The 27,662-nt window shown below is 48.2% G+C and overlaps 1 long non-coding RNA gene across 1 annotated transcript; it reads right to left on the bottom strand.

Annotated features, from left to right (window-relative positions):
• Nucleotides 1-417: 417 nt before the first annotated feature.
• Nucleotides 418-27,662, bottom strand: LOC111755077 (uncharacterized). Its single transcript, XR_002789672.2, has 3 exons — nt 27,528-27,662; nt 26,304-26,395; nt 418-4,949 (listed from the first exon to the last, which is right to left on the bottom strand). It is a non-coding gene; the product is annotated as an uncharacterized LOC111755077 (long non-coding RNA).

The following is a 27,662-nucleotide window of genomic DNA, read 5'->3' as shown; positions in this document are numbered from 1 at the left end:
TTGGGAGAACCGGTCTTTTTATGATATTAAATCAATTTTATAATTCTAAGAACATTCTTGATAACTGTATTTGCTAAAGAGACATGGTTTTGACCCTGTAGAGCTCAGGATTCGCACAGCAGCCGGCTGTGGAGAGAGATTCCGGGCTTGGGAAGCACCATGAGGAACATACTCGCCCATCTCCTGTGTCCACGCAAGAGGCCAGGAGGAGACCACAGCACACAGCACCAAAGCACTTCTCTCCCATCCCGAGGATGCTCAGTTACTTCCTTGTTTGCAGCCAAGCCATTCGAACTGGCATTTCTAGGAGTTTGCTGTACCTGGCCATGCACTGGTTTGTAATGGGAGCAGCCGGCGGCCCATGGCAGTGGTGCCTCGGCCTGCAGGAGCCACTGGCCACAGTCGATTACAAATGGTAACTCAGCCACACAGTGAACTCTGAAATGCACGACTGAGTTAGGAGCCAACTGTCACACTTGTGTGATTGACTGTGTGTGTGTGAAAGAGAGAGACATTACAAGATTTTATGCTAATTTTATGGTTATTATTTAGCATTGATAGGAAATTACTGAGGTCTTACTTTTAGGAATTAAAGGAACTATTTTTATCTTCTCTCTAACTTTGAAAATGTGACGGTTTTATTTTTAAAGGAAAAGTTCAATCTTGACCTTTAATACAGTAAATGATTTTGATGCTGCTTACAGAAAAGAGAGGATACAAAGCACAGACCAGACCTATTATTCCTCAACTAGCTCTATCCAGAATTATAACAATGAGCCAGTAAGTTTTAAGAGAAAAATCTGAAGTTTTATCTTGGCCTCTAGTGTTACTACCAGCAGTGAGGAAATCCAGGGAGAGTGGGTGATCTTTGGGTTTCCCAAGCCCTTTCTTAGGCACCGAGAACACTTATTAAGATACATATGCTTTTATGGAATAATGTAATTTAATTCTGTATTTTCTATAACATCCATGAAATGAGCAATTTAGAAGAAATTGTAATAAAAATGTAAACACAGTAACACTGTCTTCATGGGATGAGATAACAGAGTAGTCTGCTCTCACGTCAATCTACCCCAAACTACAAGGCCAGAGGTAATTAGCTATCGATCCTGGCAGTAGTAGCCAATAAGTTAAATAAATGCTCGCTTGTCCAAGCCTTGCATAGGAGACGACCGTCATTCCATCCAGGTATTTGTTGTTTATTTGCTGCCCACACCCACTGTTTTATAACTTGAATCTCCAAAGTCTTCCCCAAATTCCTGTGTTGAAGGCTTGGTCCCGAGGGGCAGCCACTGCGAGGCACTGGGGACGCTATGAGGGTCGGCCCTCATCCACTGATGGGTTTGCGCCACTGTGGGAGTTGGGCACGGGGCCTTGTGTGATGTGAGGCCTCTCTGCGTCCAGGCCACTGTGGGGTGAGCAGCTTTGCCCCACCACCATCAGCACCATGATGCTTGGCCCCAGCACAAGCCCAGTGCCACGCTCTAGGTGAACACAGGCTGGGACCTCTAGAACCATGAGCCAAGCACATGTCTCCTGCGAGGTGATGTCCTTACATATTGTGTCACAGCTGTGGAGAGCTGATATGCCCTTCTTGAAAAGCATGTTGGACCCTAACTGGACGGGACAGTGCAGCGATATGTCCTTGGCTGTCAGGCAGTGTGAGCCGGCTGGAGGAGGCTGGCCTCTTACCAGAGTCAGCCTGTCACAGTCTCGCTCCTAGTTTCAGAGGAAGCAGCGTTTGTAACTAGAAATGGCACTGCTGGGATCACAGTTTTGAGCTGCACATGATGAGTGTGGGCTGTGTTAAAAACAAATACCTGGCAAATGAACAACAAATACCTGGATGGATGTGGCACTCACAGTTGGTATTTTGCAAGGACAAAAGGAAAGGCGCATGCAGAGCAGAGACAAGGGTCCAGGAGGCAGAGGACAGGAAGAGAAAGACAGCAAGAGCACAGTGGAGGGCGCTTGGGTGACCTTCTGCTTCTGTGACGGCTGCTGTAGCTGCTGGAATTCAACACTCTGGGATGCTTCATGGCTTACAATAAACTGCTTTTTTATTAGCCCAGTGTAAGTAGAATTTCTTTCTAGTAACCATGCATAAGTAACTCTTAAACCACTATGTTGATTTTCAAGAATTCTAAAGATGATAAAAATTTATATTTTCCTGCCAAAATATCAGAACCAGGCAAGCAAGTCTGACATCAGAAATGCCATTTTTTTGGTTTAAATCCAAAATCAGTTTAGGAGAGCAGTGGCGAGCGTTGGTTTTAACACAGCCCACACTCGTCTTGTCCAGCTCAAAACTATGATCCCGGAAATGATCAAGAATTTTAAGTGGTGGCACCTGGGACACAAAGTACTTAGTAAACATAGGTACTTTGCTCTATTACGGTTAGAATCGACTGTTAAGGAAGGAGGACTAGAGAGGAATAGGGAGAGTGTGAGGTGGTTCACAGCCTATAAGAAAGGCACCAGGTTCTTAAGTCAGGGATCTAGTCTGTTGCTATGAGGATACACTGACTAATAAGGATAAACTCCGCTTAGTAAAATGCTGGCTCAGCTGCACGGGTCTCAGAAGGAGCGGCTTGAACCTTCTTTTGGACCATTAGACAAGGCTTAAGGAAACCAGGGAATATTTAAGTCGGGCCAGTCAAGCGAACCATTTAATAATGAATACAATTAAGAGTGGGTACACAATTAGCAAAAGGAGATCAGAACCACTGAGGCAGGAATTGAGGAGAAATAGGAGGGAAGTGCTAGGGACCACAAATTATAAACTGAGTCTAGGGACGTCCACGCTCGTCCTTGTCCTGCCCTCGAGCCAGATTGAAACATGGAAACTTTTCCGGTCACAGCTGGAAGCCCTAAGGCTAAAGACTGCTGCCCGCTCACCAGCCAAGCTGGGGCTGCTGAGACCACAAGGTCCTGGGGACACTCCGGTCTCCTCGCTGCCCCGACTTGCCCTGTCCTTGCACGAAGCTTTGCTCTTCTTCCCCATCCACGCAGCCACCACTGCTGCTCCGGAGACACTCAGCGCCCTCCGCCCACTGTCCTTGACCGGATGTGATCCATCAGTACCACGGTTCTGGGTGTTTTGTTCCCTGGGACAACTGTCACCAAGGACACCTGCTGCACCTCCAGTGTGGCTCTTGATCTTCCCTCCTGCCACGCCCCCGAACTCCAGGAGGGAGACTGGAGTCCCCAGTAACCAGTGCTGTGGGAAGGGTCTCTGACAGGGAAGAAATTTTTAAAAATAGAAAGAGAGAGGCTTAAGATGAAAAGGTCACCTTTCTGGCAGCACTAGAAAATTTTGAGGAATAAGTACATGCTGTGAGCAATAGAGGAGCTGGTGACCGGTTTCAGTGGGAGAGTCTCCAACCGCAAGGCCAAGGTGGCTCTGGCAGGTTGATGGGCAGATCTGCAAAAACCTGGCCAATCTCTCAGCGCAGAGGAGGCGGCGGAACTACCAGCAGGCTGGAGGGAGAGGATGGCTTGAGGCTTGGAGGATCCTTACAGGGATCACGAAGTTTTTGGAATAATAATTTTCATAATTCTGTCCCTCCGTGATCTTTCTGAAAAGAGTTGATCATGCATGTTTGCATTAGGAAGTCGAGTAAACAGGATGTTAATTTGAGAATTTAAGGCTACCTAGTTAGGATTGTGTGTGTTTCTGTAGTTACAGATATCAGAGCCTGCGGATTCCTTTGGTATTTTTGTTTTTGTCTCCTTCTTGGCTTTGGGCTTCCCTAAGTGTCCTTCCCTCTTTAGTGCTGGCTGTCACCCCCTGTCTTCCTGCTGGCACCCCGCTGGTGTGGTGGGAATGCCCAGGAGGGAGCTGTCTACACTCCTGCAGCTAACTCTGCCTATTGCAAGTGTTTCTTCAGGAACACAGATTTTTTTCCCTGATGCTTCCTTCTCCTTTCCCTGGCTGCAACTTTTCCACCAAGTTTTCTGGAGCACTTTGGGGGAAGCACGGCCTTCTCTGACCAGCAAAGTCTGCGGGGTCCCCTCCTCCTCCAGGTCCCCAGAGGTCTTTCTTGGTTCCTCATAGACAGAACCGGGAAGAGCCCCCAGAGCACGGTGCAGGGCCTCCAAGACGGTGGTGCTGGGGCTTCCTCATTCCAGCACAGAGTCCACTCCAGCCATGTGCCAGGATTGTGAACACTGCCTTCTAATTTCTTCTGGTTTGGGAGGTTTCTGCTTCAAATAACAGATCTGCTATGCATCAAGAAATGTAAGATACGGAGGAATAATTTTAATGAAAGATGGGCAAGCCTGCTAGACTGAAAGCTATAAAATACTACTGAGAGGAATTAAAGAGCATCTATATAAATGCAGAGTCATACCATGCTCACAGATTGGAAAGTTCAATATTATGAAGATATCAATTATCTCTGCTAGTTTCTTTTGGCTGCTGTAACAGATTACTGCACATTAAATGGCTTGAAGTAACACAGATTGCAATGCATGGTGGAGGGTGCCGGTAATCTGAGAACTCGGAAAGCTGAGGCAGGAGGATTGCCACAGGATTGAGCCAGCCTGGGCTACACAGTGAGTGTAAGGCCAGCCTAAACTGCATAGCAAGCACCTGTCTCACAAACCAAAAGAAAAATTTAAAAACTCACAAACATATTGTCACACAGCTCTGTAGATAAGTCTAGTGCAAGTCTCAGAGAGGCTAAATCAAGGCGTCAGGACTGTGCTCCTTCTGGAAGCTCTTGGGGGATCAAGACCCCCTCTCCTGTGCAGGCAGCTGTCCCCCTTCAAAGCCGGTAGGAGCGTGGCAAGTTCTCTGGCTGTTGCATCACTCTGACCTCCGCGCTGCCGCCTCCTCCTCCGTGTCGGAGAACCCTGTGGTCACACTAGGCCTGACCACGCTGGAAGAACCTCAGTGCCACAGAGCCTAACACGCTGACAGGTCCCAGGGGTGAGGACAGGGACAGCTGAGGAGAGAGGAGGGGAGACACGCTATCACTCCCTCATGATCTGTATGTACATTCAGTGCAGTTCTCGCCAAATGCCGGCAGCCTGGTTTGCAGAAATTGGCAAGCAGATACTAAAATGTATAAAGAACACTAAACAATTTAGATTAATGGACTAAGTATCTTTAAAAAGGACCAAGTCCGGCAGACTTACACTACCCAACTGTAAGACTGTCCCGAGAGCTAGCCTGATTGAGACGGTGCGGTTGGCGTCAGGATAAGCTAACAGAGCAGTCACAAATGGTGCCAGCCAGTGGACGTCTACACGGGAAAAAGATGAACCATGACAGACACCTCACAACGCTCCCCAGCATCAGCCCAGGACGGACTGCACCCTGAAAACCTTAACTAAAATGTTCCTAGAAGACAACGTGAGAAGCATCTCCGTGACCTTGGTGTAGAAAGGGAGGTCTTAGACCGGGAAAATCACTAACGGTGAAAGGAAAGACCGCGTGCGATGGCTGACCGCGGTTCTGGCTTTGATTTGACTGGGAGAAACGAGGAGAATCAGTGAAACACACTGCTGGGTGTGCCAGCACATGAGACAGCAAATGGGGTGCAGGGGCCCCCCACCACCCGGTAGGCGGGGGCCAGCGGGACAAAGGCAGGAGAAAGCTGTCAGCACAGGTGCATGCTCTCCCCCACCCCGTCTCTTTCCCTCCGGCTCTGTTTCTCTCAGCTTCCTGCCGCCATGAAGTGAGCAGCCTCTTCCTCTACATCTGCCACCACGATGTCTCTGTATCACTTCAGGTGATGGAGCCAGTGGACCAGGGACCTCTGAAACTGGGAGCCAAACTCAATATTTCCTCTGTAACTTGACTTTCTCGGTTATTTTGTAACGGTAGTGAAAAGCTATACAGTACAATAAGCTAATAAATTGGGATAAAAATTTTCAAATTCTGTTTATCCAAAGACAGCATTAAACTGGGCGTGGTGGCACTCCTGCAATCCCAGCATTCCCGAGGCTGAGGAAGCAGGATCATGGCAAGTTCAAGACCAGCCTGGGCTACAAAGTGAGCCCAAGGCCAGCCTGAACTGCATAGAGATCTGTCTCAAAAAGACAAGAAATTAAAAGAGAACATTAAGAAAATAAGATCTGAGGTGTGCATGTGGAGAACGCATTGCAGTGCACAGACACAGTCACCTTGGACACACGGTGCCCTGCCTGCATCCACCTTCCTACTGAAGGACTTGTGCCGCCTGCTGCTTGGAGAGCTGTTGACTTGCTCCTGGCTTCGTCTCACTGTGAGGCCTGGGCAAGCACCCTCTCAGCTTTCGATGTTGATCATAAGAGAGTCATGAGCCCCCTCAAGGATTAAGAGACTGACTATGCGCCAAGCCCTTAAAAAGTGGGGGCATGCCCTTGATAACTATTAACATCTTACAGTTCCCTTTCACAAAGGCAAAGAGGAGCTCTAAGATGGGTTTTTAGGCATGGATGCTATTTGCAGGCTTTGAGGTACTCAAGTCGGGGGGATATACAGAGCTTCAAAAACCTGAGTCTACCCGGAGCTGTCTCTGAAGACACCGTGGCCACCTGTGGGCCTCAGCGGGTCCTGCTCAGTAGCTCTAGACTCAGTGCAGCTGTCACAGGGTGTCAAAGGCTGCGGATTCTAGAGGAGGCCTCATCATGACCCCCGACAGCGCCAGGCAGAAAGGAGCCATTGCGCTGAAAGCCTCGCTTTCCACACCAGTGGTTGCAAAGCAAACGCCCCTGCAGCTGACCGGCTGCTGCTGAGGTGATTGCCTCTCCAGATTACCCCAGGTACAACTCGCAAGGGCGCCGGCGTGAGGCTGGGGCGTACGTTCTCTCTGCTTCTCCCTTCATTTGATCAGAGGCTGTGAACATCTTCCGACTTGACCAGATGCATCCGGGAATCAGGTCAGGCTTTAGCATGACTGCGCTGCTACACCCTGGATTCAGCTTGCAATAGTTTGTCTTTGTTCTGAAATAAAGATATGGTCCTAAAAGTCTTATATAGTCCTCTTAAAAAAATGTGATGAGTTCTCCAGTAGTGCACAGCAACCCAGAGACATTACTTATGGAGAGGGATGTCGCTGCATAATGTATCTTATTGAATCAGAAGTATTTCCCAGTTGATTATTGGATGCATAAATCCAACCAAAATTATCACCTATCGAAGTGAAAACATTAAACGTATAAACCCAGATGGATTACCCAGCAAATCATAAATAGCGCGTGGCACTTATGGATTGGCATCCTGCTGTCTGGAGCTCCTGGGAGCAGCTTTCGCTCTCTCGGGGACTGGAGGGGAGGTGGCTGCGCCCTTCCCAGCTGCACAGGACACGTGGTTTCATCCCTCCACCCACCCTCCCTGTGCCACTGACCTCTACAACTGTCGAGGGGGCAGATCCTGTGGTGCATTTAAAACAAACATGCAGTGCTGGAAGGTGACTGTGTGGTGAGAGAATGTCAGCTGCTCTCGTGACTACGACACTGCAGAGCTGAACACTCATTAGCATACAGCGCCTGCTCCCCCGGCCCCCAGAGAACACTGAGTTGGGGTTGACCAGGAAGGCAAGGCCGTCTCAGGGTCAAACAAGCAGGGTTTTATGTAGCCATGTTAGAGTGGCCATCGGGTCCTTATTACTGCTGTCCCTGGAGGTCCCTGTAGGTCTCTTTGTTCTCCGTGTCTCTTCAATGAAGCGTAACCACACCCCGCACACCCCATTGTGCCTTCTGTCTCCCAGCCCACATTCACACCAGTCAGGGCACATCACGCAAAAGCCACGTCATGTGGAGCCACCTGCCCGACCACCAAGGGTGCCAGACACTGTGCTGTGCTGTGTACTGCAGTTCTGCACAGTTGCCTTCCCACTCCCAACAGTGGCTACGATCAGCATCTCTCCAGAGGAGAAGTAAGGCACGATCTCAAGCCAGTGTTTCCTGGCTTCCAAGAATACCCCTTGGTTCGCCCTGATGTGGCTGAGCATTGCACACTTCACACTAGGCTAGGCCACACCCAGGATATGACTGCCGATTTGTGAGCCAGAAAATACCCATGGCCAGTAAGGCGTGTCCACCTCCCAAAAGAGAGTCTCCGAGGAAGGAGGGAGGCCTCTCTCACATGCGTGCCAGCTGGGGCGTTTACATCCTCATCAGGCCACAGAGAGGGGGTGGCAAGGTGTCGGGGCAGGAAGACAGCTGATGTTCCATCTACAGGGGATGAGCAGTGATGTCAGACTAGGGAGGACGGTGGCAGGGCAGGGTGAATGTCAGGGACCAGGTCGAGGAGAGGCATGGTAAGTAGGCCAGAGACCTCATCTTGCTGTGGAGAAAAGGCCCCACTGTGACTGAATGTCGCCTGCCTCAGAGACATGGGGACACAGGAGCTCAGGCTCATTGTCAAGCAAGAGGAGCAAACTATTCTGGGACTAAACAATAATTGAATTTCTACTCCCTCAAACTAAAGACATCATGCATGGACCATCCATCATCTCTTTGGATGGTTTATCAGCCCCCAGAAGATGCAGGGGAAGCTGGGCTCTGGGGAAGCAAGACTCACTTCGATAGGACAGGCTGGTGTCACCACCAGCGTCACCGAGTCCAGTGCAGGCTGTTGGCCTGGGCCCCTTCCCTTACGGTGAGTCAACCTCAGCTCAACAGGGGAACAGGAAGCGGAGGGCCGGAGCTGGGGCAGGGCTTACCAACCTCCCATCAAGCCTGAGCCCAGAGGACAGAGGAGCTGCCGAGCTGGGACCCGAGGCTTCGGTCATCTGACGGACGGGGCTGGCCTGGCCAAATTCCAGGACAAAATGAAATAAAACTGATTAAGCAAATGCCTGTCTGAAGCCATAAAAATAAAATCCATGTGATTACTGTGTTGTGAAAGCCTGCAAGAGAGTAGACGGCATCTGAGTGGGAAGCTCCGTCTTCCAGGTTAACCCCGTCTTTCTGCCCACCGTGTCCTGGGTGCCAGCCGAGTCCGGGACGAGACTGCTCTCGGGTCCGACTGCACCTTCTGAATTCCTGTCCAAGAGCAGATGTGGCACCAGATGTGATGCCTCTTTTTCAAATGAGAATTTTATGATGGTTTCTTTACTATTTTGAGACTAAAGTCACAGCTGATTTATTTATTTTACCTTCATATATGATGTCTTAAAAATCAATATGATGCTATAACTCTAATTTATTAAATTATAGAGAGACATGAAAGGAAAGACATCTATAATAAAGTAATACCACGTTTGGGTCTGGAGATGTCCCAGTGAGGCCACCGTAGAAGACCAACAAAGGTGTTGGGGGTTGCCCCAGGTGTTGGGGTCACGGTTTGTGCAGGCTGAGCATGCCTAGAAGCACTGCTCTCTCTGGCACATGACTTCCTGGTGTGGCCAACGACTCTGTTAAGTTCCCAATAGAGCAAATGACAAACTCTCCTCTGATATTACGGTCAACGCATGGAGAGATCGGTGTGTAGTGATACCTGAAGTAGTCTGGGCTATGTAAAAACAGAGTTGCAGTTTAAGCCTGGATCACTGTAAACAAGTTTCTCACCTCCTTCAAGGTCTTCAGGGCATTAAAAGTCAGGAAGGTCCCCATCAATTATCTACTGTCTACAGCTCTCCTGCTCATGGAAAATCCTTGACATCTCCCTGTATAATTGCGATGCTAAACATTGTCAGTCTCAGATTGTGCCCATAAAGGAAATTACCCCGAGACACACTTACCCAAGATCACGTGACTAGACATTTTGCACCGTACAGTACCATAATGCCGAGAGCGAAGTCATACACAAACTAGGATCCAAACAAAAGCTAAGAATGGGAGGTGCCCACTGGTTCAATGAGCCTCATCCTCCCTGATGGGAACCAGACACTAATCTGTCCTGCGCCCTGTCCATCTAGGACAGGGGTGGTGAACCTATGGCACAATGCCACAGAGGGCTGTTGGCTATCACTGAAAGCTCTAGAAGGTTGCCATCACTGACTGAGGATATTTCATGTCTGCAGAATAAACATTTAATAGTTTATTTTTGTGACTCACAGACAACCTAAGCGCTGAGTCCTTTTCTAATGTGCTACTTCCTCACAGGAAGTAGTAAAAGTGACAGCCAGGTAAGTGCTTCAAGGACCTGGTGAGCCCTGAGTGGGAAGACCAGCTGCCAGGGCGCAGACGCAGGGCCTGGAGGACTCCTGCTGCCCCCAGCAAGGTGGGCCCAGTAGATAGCAGCCGGCTTGCACAGCAACCACTCCTCCCGCTGCCCCTGGGCATGGTGCTTGGCCTGTGCTTGCCTGTCCCACACTGGAGCGGGGACGGGATGGAAAGAATGCGCCTGTTTATTGCCTAGGACTCTGGTTCCCGAGGAGCCACACCTGGAGGGAGATATCAAGGAAACAGCCACACTCTACCCTGGGCCCCTGGACATCAGGGATGTGTGATGGGATGGCTCCGTGAGGGACCTCGAAAGAAAATGAAGAGGAGAAGGAGAAAGCAGGCACAATCTTTCTGGAGTTTCTTCGCTTGTGGCTGGGTCTCACGGCTTGGCTCTGCCAATGGGAGTCAGCAAGTGGGCGGCAAAGGAAGGCCCCCCCTGCCGCCAGGAGACCAGGCAGAGGCCCAGCCATGTCCCAGAGGCTGCAGGCTGTGGGCACAGCCACCCCACGCAGCCCTCCACAGGGTCAGCCAGGGCCAGCAGGAGTCAGCCCAACAGAGCAGCCTGCAGCTCGGCCCAGCAGCCCTGTTTCAGAGTCACGAGCTCGCAGACAGTTGCTGTTTGAATCAGTAAGTCTGGGGCTTGACCTCTGCAGGGACCCTCAGCACCCGGGGGGACTCAGCTCCAGAAGAGCACAGGTGCTCTTCTCCCCTCTGGGAACATCAGAAGAAACGTCGTCTCTCCGATGACTGACTGGGTCCATCCACCCCAGTTCACAGTTTCCAGGCTTGCTAAATTACCAGACTCTGAAAGCCCGGGAGAAGAGGGAACTTCGTGGTCCAGTGCACCTGCCTGACATTGTGTGGCAGTTTCTCTAACTCTAATTTTACTGTTGGCTTAAGAAATTTTATATAATGGATCTGCCATGCTCTTAAAAAAGCTGCGGGGTTTCATCAAATAACGTTTCTTCCTGACTGTGCTTCTCCCCCATTGCCGGGCCTGCTGCGGGGTATATGAATTAAACAGCATTACCGACTGGAGCCACAGAGCTTCACAGACAGACACACAGATGCACCTCCATGCACTGGACCCTGCAGCCCCCCTCAGCGTTTCCGGTCCTGAACCAAGGAGGCATGGGATGGAGGCGAAAGGCCGGGCTTCCGGGCTAGACGTGGCCTGCTGCTGGCTGGGAGTCAGGTGGCTGTGTGTCCTCACTGAGCCTGTGCTTCTCAGCTGCTAATGGGATGATGGACCTGCCCTCAGGGAGGTGAGCAGAATGGGGGACACGCCTGAAGGATGTGTGGTGCTTGTGGATTGCTGCCTGCACTCTGCCGAGCTGCTCACTGGACCTGGTGACTATGTCCCCTGACCACAGAAGGTGCCCATGTCAACAGCACTCCTGCTCCTGTGTCCATGGGCCCCAGGCAAAAGGGCGATGGAAAACCACTGGCTCCATGTCTAACTCCGCTGCAGAGCCAAAGGGACAGGGGAGCAGCATGGGGTGCATCGGTGGCAGTGAACCCGTGTCGTGCTGTCACGAAGCCCTCCTTGCCAGCCCACGAGCCAGCTCGCTCCACGTGGGCCCACAGCCATGCACTCGGGTGTCACTACAGGGGGGACATTTGCTGTGGTTAAGGAAGGGGTGTGGGCTCCCAGCTCAGCACTCCATCTTGGAAAGGTTCACCATCGCTGGTCTGTATTATGTCCTCGGAGCTTGGCAAACCTTCTTGCCTGGAAGGCTGGCTTCACACCTAGGCCTCTTTGGGCTCTTCTTGGTGACATCTCCAGCCCAGTGGCCTGGCCATCTTTTCTGTTCTTTCCATACTGCTGAGGCTTTATGGTCACACCCATGGAAACCCTGTCACCAGCCACACTCCCAAGTTCCCACCTGCTTGGCCACTGGTCCGGAGCCAAGCTGTACTCTGACTTGGGCACTACAGCAGGTGGCAGGGGAGGAGGATGCCAGCTGACCATGCTCCTGCCCTGCAGGTCCTCAGACCTCCCTCCCAGGGCCCCATCCTCCTTCCACTTCCAATCCAAGACAAACACAGGAGACCAAGGCCTCGAGAGCCCCAAGAGTGGCTCTTCTAGAAGTGGATGACAGGAGAAACCCTGGCCATCCACCGTCCCTCCAGCCCAGGGGCACAGATTGTGAGCAATCGCTGGGCTGCCATCCTGCTAGAAGGGATGCTGCAGGGCACCTAACAGTCATCTCACTCCGCCTCCTGCTGCCCCAGCAGTCCACACTGCTGGACTTTTGCCTCAGTGGGCCACTGGAACCAGAACCTGCTTCTGCCTGGAGTTGTCCACAGTGCACAGTTGGGTTCTCCATGGCTTCCTTGCCTTGGCCCAGGGTCCTTGCTTGATTAAATCCTCCAGATGCGAGAAGCCCCTTCCTTTGTCTGGAGGACTGAATATCTCTGCAAGCAGGGAGGGATCGCAGGTTCCTGAGGCACCTCGGCCTGTGGTGAGTGCCCAGCACACTCTGCCCAAATCTCAGACTGTTCCGGACCCCCCAGGCTTCTGGGTGCAGTGAAGTGGAGCAGTGGGTTAGAGGCCACTACATCCGCCTCCCCATCCCGGCTACACTTGGAGGTCTGCTTAGCTCCCGACGGGTGGGCGGGTCTACACTATCCCCCGAGCCCAGCCGCGCCTAGCCATCGGTGTGCAGAGGAGGAGCTGGGCGGATCTGGAGTGCCTGCAGAAGCCCCTTCCTTTGTCTGGAGAACTGTGGATATCTCTGCAAGCAGGGAGGGATCACAGGCTCCTGAGGCACTGTGGCCTGTGGTGAGTATCCTAGCCCGGCTGCGATTGAAGAGCTGTGGAGCTTCCAAGGGGCAGGTGGGCGCACAGTGTCCCTGAGGCCCAGCTTGTCTGGAACTGCGGAGTTCTGAACAAGCAGAGGAGGGCCATTGGTTCTGCAGGCCCAATGGCTTGGGGTAGCATGGTGCCAGAGTCTCAGTAGCTGCAAACATAGAAGGGGATTTTCAACAGATCCTGAGGAAGCTTTCAAATAACACTTGAAACACAGAAATATAGGAAAATGACAAAACGAAAGACCAAATTACAACCTCAAACCTCCAGCCCATCTCAGGAAACCCTAGGAGGAATGTATTTAGAAGAAAATATATCCCATCCACCTCATATATCAGACACAATAGCTACTGAAGTTGACAAGCAACTCCAGGAAGCTTTAAAGAAATTCAAACTCGAAATAATTTCCCAGATAAAAGAAGAAATGATAAAAGAAATGAAAGAGATTCTAAATATATCTAAAGAAAACACAGATAAAAAATTGGAGGAACTAAACAAAAAGATAGAATCCCTAGACGAGCAATATAAGAAACAAACAGAATACATAATGCAGATGCACAGAGATATACAGGAAATAAAAAACTCCACTGAAAGTTGTAAAAACCGCCTTAATGAAAGTGAAGATAGAATTTCAGACCTTGAAGACAGGATCGCAGCTAGTGAACAGGAAAGGAAAGATCTTTTAAAAATAACAAGGAATCAGGAAACAACAATTCAACAACTGCAAGACGATGCAAAGAAGAATAACATAAGAATGATAGGGATTAATGAAAAAGAAGGAGACAACATAAAGGATATCAAGAGGATATTTAGAGAAGTAATAGCTGAAAATTTCCCAAGCATGAGATCAGAAACTGACATCAGGATCAGTGAAGCATATAGAACTCCAAATAGTCATAACCAAAATAAAACTACACCCAGACATATAATAATCACCATCCCAGAAATCCAACACAAGAATAGATTATTAAAAGCTGTCAGAGAGAAAAGACAGATAACTTATAAAGGAAAACCTATCAGAATCACAGCAGACTTCTCATCACAAACGATAAAGCCAAGAAGAGCATGGAGTGAAGTATTCCAGATCCTAAAGCAAAATGATTTCCAACCTAGACTGATATATCCTGCAAAACTATCATTCAAAATAGATGGTGAAATACGATACTTCCATGACAAAGAACAGCTGAAGAACTTCATGAACACCAAACCAACCCTGCAAAAAATATTGAAAGACAGTTTAGATACACAAAGGAAAAAACCACTAAGCAAAGCAAATAATTAAACAGAACAGAAAGATAAAGATGCAACCGCAGAGAGATAAGATTCCTACAATTAACCAACATTTAACAGTAATAACCATTAATGTAAATGGTCTCAGTGCACCAATCAAAAGAAACAGACTAGCAGAATGGATCAAGAAACAAAATCCAACCATATACTGTTTACAGGAAACCCATATAACCCAGAAGGATACTCACAGACTGAAAGTCAAAGGATGGAAAACAATTCTTCATGCAGCAGGAATCCAAAAAAAGGCAGGAGTAGCCATTCTGCTTGCAGACAACGTGAACTTCAAACCAACAATGACCATAAAGGATAAAGAAGGTCACTACATACTCGTAAGGGGAAAACTCCAAGAGGAAGAGATAACTATCTTAAATATATACGCACCAAACTCCAGAGCACCCAGTTATATAAAACAATTATTAACAGAAATGAAAATTCAAATTATCAGTAACACAATTGTAACAGGAGACCTTAATACGCCATTGACACCAAGGGACAGATCAACCAGACAGAAAATGAGCAAAGAAATAACAGAACTGAATCATACCTGTGAACAAATGGGTTTGATAGACATATACAGAATGTTCCACCCAACAACATCAGAATACACATTCTTCTCAGCAGTACATGGATCATTTTCTAAAATAGACCATATATTAGCTCACAGAACATATTTAAACAAATGCAAAAGAGCTGAAATCATCCCTTGCATGTTATCAGATCATAGCGCTCTGAAATTAGAAATTAATGATAAAAGATACTGCAAAAATCCCACAAACACATGGAAACTGAATAACACACTCTTGAGTAATCAGTGGGTCACAGAAGAAATTAAAGAAGAAATCAAACAATACCTAAAAGAAAATGAAAATGCAGATACAACTTACCAGAATTTGTGGGATGCAATGAAAGCCGTCCTGAGAGGAAAATTTATTGCACTGAGTTCCCACATCAGGAAAACAGAACGAATACAAATAAATAACTTGATGCTACACCTCAAACAGCTAGAAAAAGAAGAGCAAGTCAAGCCCAAAGCCAAAAGAAGAGAGGAAATTATAAAAATCAGAGCAGAAATCAATGCAATAGAGACTAAGAAAACAATCCAAAGAATCAATGAATCAAAGAGTTGGTTCTTTGAAGAATAAATAAAATCGATAAGCCCCTAGCCAACCTTATTAAAAAAAGGGAAGAAAAAGCTCAAATTCATGCAATAAGAAATGAAAAAGGAGAAATCACTACAGACCCAATAGAAATACAGAAGATCATCAACACCTATTTCGAAAACCTCTACTCTCAAAAGTTTGATAACACAGAAGAAATAAACAGATTCTTAGAAGCATATGAAGTGCCAAAGCTAGATCAAGAGGATGTAAAACTGTTGAATAACCCAATCTCTGTTACTGAAATTGAAAATGTAATTAAGTCCTTACCCACCAAGAAGAGCCCAGGCCCAGATGGATTCACTGCAGAATTCTACAAGAAATACAAAGAAGACCTAATGCCGACACTCCTCAAACTATTCAATGAAATTGAAAGGGAAGCAATCCTTCCTAAGTCATTCCTGGAAGCAAATATTACTCTAGTACCAAAACCTGAGAAAGACCCAACTAAAAAAGAGAACTATAGACCGATCTCCCTAATGAACACAGATGCAAAAATCCTCAATAAAATATTGGCAAATAGGATCCAGCAAATCATCAAGAAGATTATACACCATGACCAAGTGGGATTCATCCCAGGAATGCAAGGATGGTTCAACATACGCAAATCAATAAATGTAATCCACCATATCAATAAAGCCAAAAATAAGAATCACATGATCATTTCTATAGATGCAGAAAAAGCCTGCGATAAGGTCCAACATTTATTCATGATAAAAACTCTACAGAAAATTGGAATAGATGGTCTTTACCTCAATATAATAAAGGCCATTTATGACAAACCAACAGCCAGCATCATACTAAATGGCCAAAAATTGAAAGCCTTTACTTTAAAATCAGGCACAAGACAAGGATGTCCTTTATCACCACTCCTATTTAATATAGTACTGGAAGTACTAGCCAGAGCAATTAGGCAAGAAAGAGAAATAAAAGGGGTAAAGATAGGAAAAGAAGAAGTTAAGTTATCATTGTTTGCAGATGACATGATACTCTACATAGAAGACCCCCTAAACTCCATTGAAAGACTCTTAGATACAATAAATAAATTCAGTAATGTGGCTGGATACAAAATCAATACTCAGAAATCAATAGCATTCCTATACACAAACAACAAAATCACAGAGAGGGAAATAAGAGAAACTGGACTATTCACATTAGCAAGCAAAAAAATGAAATATTTAGGAATTACTCTTACGAAAGAAGTGAAAGACTTATACAGTGAAAACTATAATACACTGAAAAAGGAAATTGAAGATGATCTCAGAAAATGGAAAGACATCCCTTGCTCATGGATAGGAAGAACAAACATTGTGAAGATGGCCATTCTCCCAAAACTCTTATACAGATTCAATGCAATCCCAATAGAAATACCATCAACATACCTTATAGATCTAGAGAAATCACTCCTAAATTTCATCTGGAACCAGAAGAGACCTAGAATCGCAAAGGCAATTCTAAGCAGCAAAGACAAAGCAGGAGGCATCACAATCCCTGACTTGAAATTATACTACAAAGCAACAGTAGTAAAATCAACATGGTATTGGAATCAAAACAGAGCTGAAGATCAATGGAATAGATTAGAAGATACAACCACAACTACAAACACACTCAACCACCTTATCTTTGATAAAGGAGCCAAGCAGGTTCACTGGAAGAATGACAGTCTCTTTAATAAATGGTGCTGGAAAAACTGGCTCTCCATTTGCCAAAAACTAAAGCTAGACCCATGTCTATCACCATGTACTAAATTAAAATCTAAATGGGTCAAAGATCTGAATATTAAAAGAGAGACACTAAATCTATTGGAAGACAAATTGGGTAGAAACCTTGGAGACATAGGAGTAGGTAGAGAATTCATGAACAGGACTCAAACCGCACGGGAAATACTTCCCAGAATCAATAACTGGGACCACTTCTTATTAAAAAGTTTCTGCATGTCAAAAGAAATCTCCAGCATAGTGAAAAGAAAACCCACAAACTGGGAAAAGATTTTAGTGAACTCTCTCTCAGACAAGGGACTCTTGTCTAAAACATATAAAGAATTTAAAAAACTCAGACCTCCAAAATTCAAAGATCCAATCCAAAAATGGGCATCTGAGATGAATACGCAATTCTCAGATGAAGAAATGCAAATGGCAAATAAATACATGAAAAAATGCTCATCATCATTGGTCATTAGAGAAATGCAAATTAAAACCACACTGAGATACCATCTCACTCCTGAAAGAATGGCCAGGATCAAGAAAACCAACAACAACAAATGCTGGAGAGGCTGTGGGGAAAAAGGAACTCTCCTGCACTGTTGGTGGGAGTGTAGACTGGTACAACCTTTGTGGAGGTCTGTCTGGAGATTTCTCAAAAAGTTGGGATTGGAAATCCCATTTATTCCAGCCATTCCACTTCTAGGCATATTCCCAGAAGAACTGAAAGCATCATACCACAGTGATATATGTGCACCTATGTTTATAGCAGCACAATTTGTAATCGCCAGATCTTGGAAACAACCCAAGTGTCCATCAACTGAGGAATGGATAAAAAAGTTGTGGTATTTCTATACAATGGAGTATTATTCAGCTATAAAGAAGGATCACATTGAGATATTTATCAATAAATGGGCGCAGCTTGAGACCATACTCAGAAGTGAAATAAATCAATCTCGCATGTATGAATACCGAATAGTTTCCCTAATGTAAGTAATGATTCAAATATATAAAAATATGTGGTAATCATGATTCCCCATTATGTGGCCTTGAAGCCTTATAAAGTTTTCACTTATTAATTAGAAAGGCTTTATTCTGGGCTTCTTGATATGGAAATATTTGAAGCTATAGTATATGAAGTTTTATCCAAATATTTCAAGGAAAAAGACAGACACTATGGTAACTACTATTCTTTAAAAAAATTATTTAGTTATTTCTTATGTTTATTTTAATTAAGGGAAAAATTTAAAAAATTAGGATATATAATAGTAACTGTTTTTGATTTCCTATTAACTTGTTTTGAAGTCCTGTAATACTCCCACGATCTTGTTTTGACTGATTAGACTCTGTTCCATTCTGTGCGATAGTATCAAGTTTGAGGGTATAGGCAACTACTTTGAAGGCAATAAGATTCACTAAGATGCCCATTCTGGTTTGACTATTGTCTCCTTTGGAAGTCCTGTAATGTTTACAATGCCTAAGTTTTATTGGTCTTGTTCTCTACTGTTTTGTCCAACTTTATAATATCTGTTGGGAGCCGCGTCTGTGATAGCTCGCCTTGCGCGGCGGACGTGCGGCCTGTAGTAAAGAGTGAAGCCTGAGGTAGATTACCCCTCCCATCGAGCACGTTAGTTTCCTGCTTACCGCGTAAGCAACCCGCTCAACAATATAGTCTGCCTGGCAACTGATGATGTTAGCCAATCAGCTTGCCTTGCTTACTTTAACATGATTGGACACTGTATCCGTATATATACTGGTGCCACCCCTGGGGGGGAAGAAGAAGCCCGGAAGTAGAAGCCCAGAAGGAGCCGCGGGGAGCGGACCAAAGGAGGCTTCGGCTGGGAGCGATCCCAGGGCAGGCTGTACGGAGAAGGAAAATAAAAGAAAAGGTTGTCCACTGCCAGACTTTGTCGTGTGTCCTTCCTGCCGGCCGGGAGCGACATCGACATTTGGAGGCCCGCACGGGGACTGATCACCCCCGAGACGTGGAAGTGGACAACGCTCCAGTACAGAGCTGCGAGACAGGTGAGTTGGGGATAAGCCTGGGCTCTGGGTGGCGCGCACCTACAGGGCTTTTAGACTCCCCTCAGGCTCACGCGTAAGTGGCGGATTCCTTGGGCCTCACGCGGTGAGTAACATATTAAAAGATGGGAAACATGCTAGGTAGCAACACTAAGAGCGAGGGTGGTTGTGGAGAAAGCTCTCAAGAGCTTACAAAAGTACGCAGGGTATTTGAGCAGGCCCAGTCAGGGAGCTCCCGAGAGGGGCCCGTCAAGGGGAACAAAGATGCTAAGGAGAAGGACGGGGCTCTAGCCTCGGAGTCGTCTGACTCCGAGGACGAGGGAAAGTTGAATGGCAAAGAGGCCAAAGAGACCAGCTGTCAGGAGCCTAAGTCGCTCGATAAGGAGTCGCAGGGTTCTTTCCCAGCGTTGCGCCGCGAATTGCGCTCCGCTCAACTTGGTCTGCGGAGGAGTAGAGAGCTCCTGAGTGCTCCCCGGCGCGAGAGGGAGGCGAAGCCTTCCGCCCCACCTTGGGGGCCGTTTCCGGAGGCGATTCCTCGCCACGAGGCGGCCGTCTGGGAGCTCTCTCCCCTTTCGCCAGAACAGGAAGTGATGCACGGGCCCCCATTTTCCGCCCAATCATGGCCGCCGTCTTATGCTCCGCCGCCGGCGGGTCGGTATTTTTACAGGCGGCTTTGGCAGGGGGGACGCTTGTCTCATGAGGTACATCCACCTGGGATAGATAGTGGCCCCTACGAGATATTTCCTGTACAAGTAGCTATGGGCCAGGGACGCAATGTATGGGAGCCTTTTGAGATAAAGCAGATTAGAGAACTTAAAAATGCAGTTACAACCTTTGGGCCGACTGCGCCTTACACCATTGCCATGCTGGAGAATCTGTCTTCTGGGCCCCTCACCCCCGCGGACTGGATTCAGCTGGCAAAGGCGTGTCTGCCCTCGGGCAGTTACCTGGATTGGCGAGCCTGGTACGCAGAGTTCTCTGCAGAGCAGGCTGAGAAAAACGCCAATCGGGGAAACCGGGGGTGGAACAAGGAAATGCTTATGGGAGAAGGTTGGCACGCTGATGACCAGACCCAGTTCCCCGGCGCTGTCTATGAACAAATCAATGCCATAGGGCTCCGCGCCTGGAAGCAGGTAAGCGGTGCCGGAACAGCCTCCTTGTGTCTTTCAAAAATAATTCAGGGTACCACAGAGCCATTTGTTGACTTTGTGGCCCGAATGCAAGATGCTGCCGATAAGATATTTTCTGATCCGGGAGTGGCTCGACCGCTGGTAAGGCAGCTGATTTTTGAGCAATGTACAAAGGAGTGCAAGGCAGCGATAGCTCCTCATAAGAACAAGGACCTCAACGCCTGGATTAGGATATGCAGAGAGATAGGGGGGCCGCTCTCCAACTCGGGAGTGGCTGCTCTCCTGGCCGCGGCTGTACAGCAGAGGGGACCTCGCGGGTTAGAAGGGGAATGTAAGGCTAGAGGGTGTTTTGCCTGCGGGGAGCCAGGACACATTAAACGTCATTGCCCAAACAATGCAGATGCTAGGCCTCGCCCTAGGAATAAAGAACCATATGTTTGTGGGCGATGCAAGAGGGGATCACACAAAGCTGAGGAGTGTAGGTCGGTCTTTGATGCTCAGGGCAACCGTATTTGTGGACAAGATGCTAGAGAGCCAAAAAATGGCCAGAGGGGGCCCCCTTCACAGGCGGGCCCCCGCCCCAGAGACAGGACAGCTCAGGGTGGCAGCCTTCAACAAGGGCCACCCCTGGGTCAGCAGGTGTGGACCTCAGTGTCGCCTCAGGACTTATATTAGTGTCTGATATGGGTGTTCAAGTGGTTGAAACCACCTTTAAGGGACCGTTACCCGAAAATTCCGTGGGTCTGGTGATCGGGAGATCCTCCACGGCCCTTCGGGGTCTCATAGTAGTCCCGGGGGTCATAGACTCAGACTACACAGGACACATTAAAATTATGGTTCAATCTCTTGTGGGTACTATGGTAATCAATAAAGGAGACAAGATAGCGCAGCTCTTGCTGCTCCCCAGTCTCCACAAGAGATTTCCCTCAAAGCAGAAAATTAGAGAAAGTCAAGGTTTCGGTTCCTCAGGGGAAGTCTTTGAGGGACTCCATATGACACTTGGTAAAAGGCCCATGCTCTCACTTAAGGTCAATGGCAAGAATATAACAGGGCTCCTAGACACAGGAGCTGACCGTTCCATTATCTCTAGAAAGGATTGGCCCTCCAACTGGCCCACCAACACTGCAGATAACACGCTGCAGGGCCTGGGGATGGTGTCAGCTCCTCAGGTTAGTGCTTCAACCCTGCTCTGGTGCGATGAGGAGGGTCATCAGGGCCATTTCCAACCATTTGTGTTGCAGTTGCCAGTGTCTCTATGGGGAAGGGACATCCTCACTCAGATGGATGTCACGCTTACGTCAAACTGCTCCCCCCAGGCTAAGGATATACTCAGGAACCAGGGATATACCCCCGGCAAAGGCTTGGGCAATGCCCTGCAGGGTCGGACATCCCCAATACCAGTAGAGAACAAAAAAGGTAGGCAAGGGCTGGGTTTTTCTTAGGGGCCGCTGAAGAAGCTCTCCTACCCACTTCGATCAAAATCACCTGGAGGTCAAATGATCCGGTTTGGGTACCTCAGTGGCCCCTGCCTAAGGAGAAGCTATTAGCCTTGTCAGAAATAGTCAGTACACAGCTTAGATTAGGACATATTAAGCCGTCAACCTCCCCATGGAACACCCCCATTTTTATAATTAAGAAAAAGTCTGGCAAGTGGAGGCTGCTCCATGATCTAAGGGCGGTCAACGCGCAGATGCAGCCCCTGGGGGCGGTCCAGAGGGGGCTGCCGGCTCTCTCAGCCATCCCTCAGTCCTGGCCAGTTTATGTTATAGACCTTAGAGACTGTTTCTTCTCAATTCCCCTGCACCCAGAGGACACTCATAGGTTCGCCTTTACTTTGCCCACCATTAACCAAGAAAGCCCTGATCTCAGATACGAGTGGGTAACGTTGCCCCAAGGTATGGCCAACAGTCCCACTATGTGTCAGATTTACCTTGATTCCCTACTGGCCCCCCTACGGAAATCCTTTCCCAAGATAAGATGTATGCATTACATGGACGACCTTTTGCTCAGCGGCAGGGACCCAGACATGCTAAATAATATGCTCAGCCAGTTGGTCGAGGCCCTGAGACAAGCTAATCTGCATGTTGCCCCCGACAAGATTCAGGGAGGAGAAATGGTGACCTACTTAGGCGCGAAAATCTCCCCTATGCTAGTCTCTCCACAGAAGGTCACCATTAGGACGGATGGCGTTAAGACCCTAAAGGACATGCAAAAGCTATTGGGAGACATTAATTGGATTAGGCCATATTTACATATACCAAATTCAGATCTCAAACCCCTGTTCGACCTTCTGAAGGGAGACCCAGATATAGCCTTCCACAGGAGGCTCACTCCTGAGGCAGGAGCTGCCTTACAGAGAGTGGAAAAAGCCTTAGGTGGGGCTACCTTACACAGAATTGAACCAGGGCGACCCTTTGATGTCTGTTTGCTACAGACTAGTCTACAGCCCACAGCGGTGATTTGGCAGAAAGGACCATTACTGTGGATACACCCTAAGGTCTCACCTGCAAAAGTCATAGAGCATTACCCGGAGGCAGTCGCTTCATTGGCCCTTAAAGCGCATGATAGAGCTGTCCAACATTTTGGCTCAGGACCACAAGCCATCCGAGTACCCTATACCGCCAGCCAGATCAAGACCCTGGCTGCCTGCATAGATACTTGGGCCATTCTGAGATGTGTTTTCCATGGGGATATAAACAATCAATACCCTAAAGACCCTATCTTGTCATTTGTCACTCAGCATCCTATAATTTTTCCAAAGGTTACTGCCTCTGAGCCATTAGTCCCAGCAACTACAATATACACAGATGGCTCCAAGACGGGGATAGGCGCCTATGTGATCCTAGGCAAGCCCCCGGTTACCATACAATTTAAACCAGATCAGCCTCAGGTGGTGGAACTGCAGATCGTTAAAATGATTCTTGAACGGTTCTCAGAAGCCATTAATATTGTCTCCGATTCTAGGTATGTGGTCAATGCTATGCAAGTGCTTGAGACTGCCAGTTTAATTAGATCCACTTCCACAGTGGCTGGACTGTTCCTGTCTATCCAGACATTGCTTCAGAACAGACACCATAAGGTCTTCACCACCCACATAAGAGCACATACATCCCTGCCAGGGCCCATGGCACAGGGGAATGCGGCTGCTGATACTGCCACTCGCCCGTTATGGATTTTTACCTTACTAACACCAATCGAGCGAGCCCGTGCCTTCCATGATAAGTTTCATGTTAATGCCAGGACACTAGCAAACCATTTTCATGTTTCCAGAGCAGATGCACGAGATATCGTGCGACTATGTGACTCCTGTGCCACATACAAACCTGCCATACCGATGGGAGTAAACCCTCGAGGTTTGATCCCTGGTGATGTTTGGCAGATGGACATCACACATATACAGGAGTTTGGGACTCTTAAATATGTTCATGTTTCCACAGACACCTGTTCTCACGTCATATTCGCAACAGCAGAAACAGGTGAAAAAGTGTCTAATGTGATCAATCATTGCCTGGCGGCTTGGGCCGCATGGGGCAAACCAAAAATATTAAAAACTGATAATGGACCAGCCTATATAGGCAAAGCCTTCAATGAGTTCTGCAAAATGATGGAGGTTCAATTAAAACATAGTATCCCATACAATCCCCAAGGTCAAAAAATCATTGAGAGGGCTCATAAAAGCCTCAAAAAAATTTTACAAAAACAAAAAGGGGGAGTAGGCCAAGGCCTGGCCCCAAAGGCACGATTATCCATGGCACTATTCACACACAATTTTTTAAATTTAAATAATGATAATCGCTCCCCAGCTGTAGAGCACTGCAACCCTTCCCCCAACCATAAAGGGTGGGTAAAGTGGAAAGATGTCCTGACAGGACAATGGATGGGCCCGGATCCAGTGGTCAGCTGGAACCGAGGCGCGGTTTGTGTTTTCCCACAGGAACCGGGACGAGAACCACTGTGGATACCGGAGAGACTGACACGGGCAACAAAGCCCTCGACTGAAGATCAGACCTGCCCTACCGGAGATCCATCACAGACCAACCAACAAGATGAATAGAAATAGCGGTAGCCCGAAATGGACAAGAAGATTCTCAGGCATATGCATGGCTCGCTCGCCTAGCCTACGACCGAGTCTAGGGGTGGTGAGCTTCCCACACTCCTCCTCTAAAAAATTATGACATAGCTGGGTAGGAGAGTCAATGACGGGTAAGAGCGTACTCCCCCGGTGCGACTCAACCTAAGCCAGGCCCTACCCCATCCTGCACGTAAGCCGCTGGACTGTTAGATGCTGCCCAGGTCTAAATTTCTCTCCGAGGGGATTTCTTTACGGAGAGGAAATGAGTGCAAGCTTGTGTGCATCCAGGTTCCGTCCAGTTTGTGCCTGGCCCTAGAAAAAGGACGAGGGCCTCAGGGCCTTGGCAGACCATGGGACGGCCGACCAGGGTCTAAGCCAAGGACCTACGGTGGGCCTACGCATAGGGCATAAGCCTCTGCACCCAGTCCAGGAAGGGCTACGATGCGCACATTCATAAAAAATAAAATAGGGGGAGATGTTGGGAGCCGCGTCTGTGATAGCTCGCCTTGCGCGGCGGACGTGCGGCCTGTAGTAAAGAGTGAAGCCTGAGGTAGATTACCCCTCCCATCGAGCACGTTAGTTTCCTGCTTACCGCGTAAGCAACCCGCTCAACAATATAGTCTGCCTGGCAACTGATGATGTTAGCCAATCAGCTTGCCTTGCTTACTTTAACATGATTGGACACTGTATCCGTATATATACTGGTGCCACCCCTGGGGGGGAAGAAGAAGCCCGGAAGTAGAAGCCCAGAAGGAGCCGCGGGGAGCGGACCAAAGGAGGCTTCGGCTGGGAGTGATCCCAGGGCAGGCTGTACGGAGAAGGAAAATAAAAGAAAAGGTTGTCCACTGCCAGACTTTGTCGTGTGTCCTTCCTGCCGGCCGGGAGCGACATCGACAAATATCTAATGAGATAGACAATTCTTTTTAAGGAAACAAGAGACAACGTTGATAACGATTGTTAATAACCTTGTACTCTGTTCTACACCATGTGCTATGTCTATCCTTGGTTTTGACTGATAGCTTTGTTTTTCCATATTTGACTTTATTCTCCCCCCCCCAAAAAAGTAATAAGAACTAAGGAGTAATAAAATCCAAAATGTGTAAATTTTGTTGTAAAAAAGAGAGGGAGGAAAAAAAAAAAGAGCTCTAACGGATATAACAGCAAGTGTGTTTAGGGGTGTTAAATAGCTGACTATATTAATGTTTTTGGATCATTGAACACAGCTGTTTGCAGTCTCTCTGTTTGAATGTCTACTTTGTATTCTTTGATACTGTGATTTGAGCAACTATTTCCAAGATGATAATATGTAATCTATTAACAGGTGATTTCTTACTGTTATGTTTTTTTTTTTTTTTGTAGTTCTGTATTATGTGTAACCTTACACTGCTTTGTTTTGTTTTAAAAATCCTCCAGATGCAGAGTGTGGCCACTGTCCATAGTCCACGCTGCCTGTGTCCCCTGGGATGCCCGGCCAGTGGGCATTTTGGCACTACTCCAGAAGGGCCTCCTCATATGTTTGCACCAGGCCTGCAGCTGAGGACACCCAGTGAGATGCAAAGCGAGGGACAGGATGCTGGGCTTTGGTTCTGGTGGGCCCGGGATTCCACCCTGGGCTCTACCTGTTCCCAGACTGGCTCAGACTCTGCTTCCATTGCCCCAGTCCAGTGTCCCCCATGGCCTGCAGCACCTGGCGAGGCCTTGGTATCAGGCTAGGTCACTTGGACAAGCAGGCCAGGCAGTGTGGGCAGAAGCCCACACACTGTGTGTCTGAACACAAGGAAGCAATGCCTCACCCAAACCTGTCTGGTCCTGCACCTCCACCACATACCTCCTGGTGTCCCTGATGTCCAGGATGGGGTTGTAGCTTATAGGTTCAGGTGGGGACAGCAGAGTGGACTGGACTCTCATCTGCCTGCCCTGTCTGTTGCCCTTTGCCCATGTGGTGAGGTACATGCAGGACAGGGTAGACACACAGCACCCACTCTCCCTGAAGTAGTGCCCCACTGCCCTGGGTACCTGGACAAGGCTTGAGGCTGGCTGGTTGCTCCGGTCCCGAAACAAGGGCTGAGGGTTGGGGCTGAGCAGGAGCTGGCATGCTGGGCTCCAGGCTGCTGACACAAGAAGAAACATTTGGTTTCAAGTCTGAGAAGCCTACGTGGAGACTCCTGTGGGTCTGCAGGAGGGTGGCTGTTTGGTCTAAGTGCCAGAGGGAGGGGAAACCTGAGCAGCCCTGAGTCAGAGGTGCAGAAACAGTGGGCTCTCCCACCCATGGTGGCTGGAGAAGCTGCCAAGAACTCAGGCCTGTTGTGTCCATCCCTGCTCTGAGCAGGGCCATAGCTGTCGGCCCCTCCCCGTAGGACTGCATCAGGGAGCCACACAGAGCTCAGGGGCCCAGGGAATGTGGGTGCCTAAGGAGAGCTGTGTATAACATAGATCAGGGTTGACGGTGAGCCCTGAAACTTAATCAGCAGTGAATATAGTAGCAGTCCAGGCCCCAACCTTGGGGCTGCATTCCTTTGGGACCCAGGCTTTCCCTTGTAGAATAACATCCTCTATTTATTCTAAATAGTGGTTCCTATCCCCATGGTACAGTGTCGCTTCCCAAGCTCCTGCCATCGCTCCCACATTGCCACATCACTTTCATATTCCAGCAGGGGAAAAAAGCGTAAGAAACTACATAACTTTCCTTTTAAGCTAAATCTCAGAAATCTTATCTGGCAGTTGTGCTGTCACCTCATTGTGCAATGTATGTGGTGACATCCAGCTATTAAGAGCTGGGAAGCATAGAAATTCATTCCAGTTAGCCAGAATCTCCTGTTAGCATTAGACCTGGGATTTGTACAATGTTGATGGAAGTTCAGAGACAATTGGCCACTCCACTCTATCCAGAGGCCAGAGAGGAAGAAAGGGAGGCCCGGCCTCGGGAAGCTGAAGCTGCAAATCAACCAGGCCAGGCTCAAGACAAGAGAGCGCCCGAGGCAAATCACGTGGATAAGCTGCTCTAATCTCAGGAGCACTGGGACCTGCGACAAGCCCTGCAGACAGGCTCCTCCCGGGAGCGAGGGGTCCTGTGACACTCAGCCTCCCGAGGGTATCGATAAATGCACTGCAGCCCTGGGAGCTCTCTTGCTCCTTCCTCTGACTTCTCCTCCTGCTTCTTCGTACTTCCCATCAGGGGACAGAGCTCCACATGGCCTCAGTGCTCTGCATTCTGACTCTTGTCCTTTTTTAGCCTCTTACCCTCCTCACCGTGGGAACATCAGGGGCCGCATGGGACGTGGCAATTGGCGCCTGAACAGGAACCCAGGGAGTGAAGGAACACAGGATAGCAGGTAAGAGAAGACTTCCAGCTGTGTGCACACAAAGAGAAACAGC

This window comes from Cavia porcellus, unplaced genomic scaffold, assembly GCF_034190915.1.
Source record: "Cavia porcellus strain 051 isolate PalLab524CR breed Dunkin Hartley unplaced genomic scaffold, mCavPor4.1 scaffold_12, whole genome shotgun sequence".
In the NCBI taxonomy this organism is placed as follows: Eukaryota; Metazoa; Chordata; class Mammalia; order Rodentia; family Caviidae; genus Cavia; species Cavia porcellus.
The sequence above is the reverse complement of the archived record's forward strand: the minus strand, read 5'-3'. Positions and strand labels throughout refer to the sequence as shown.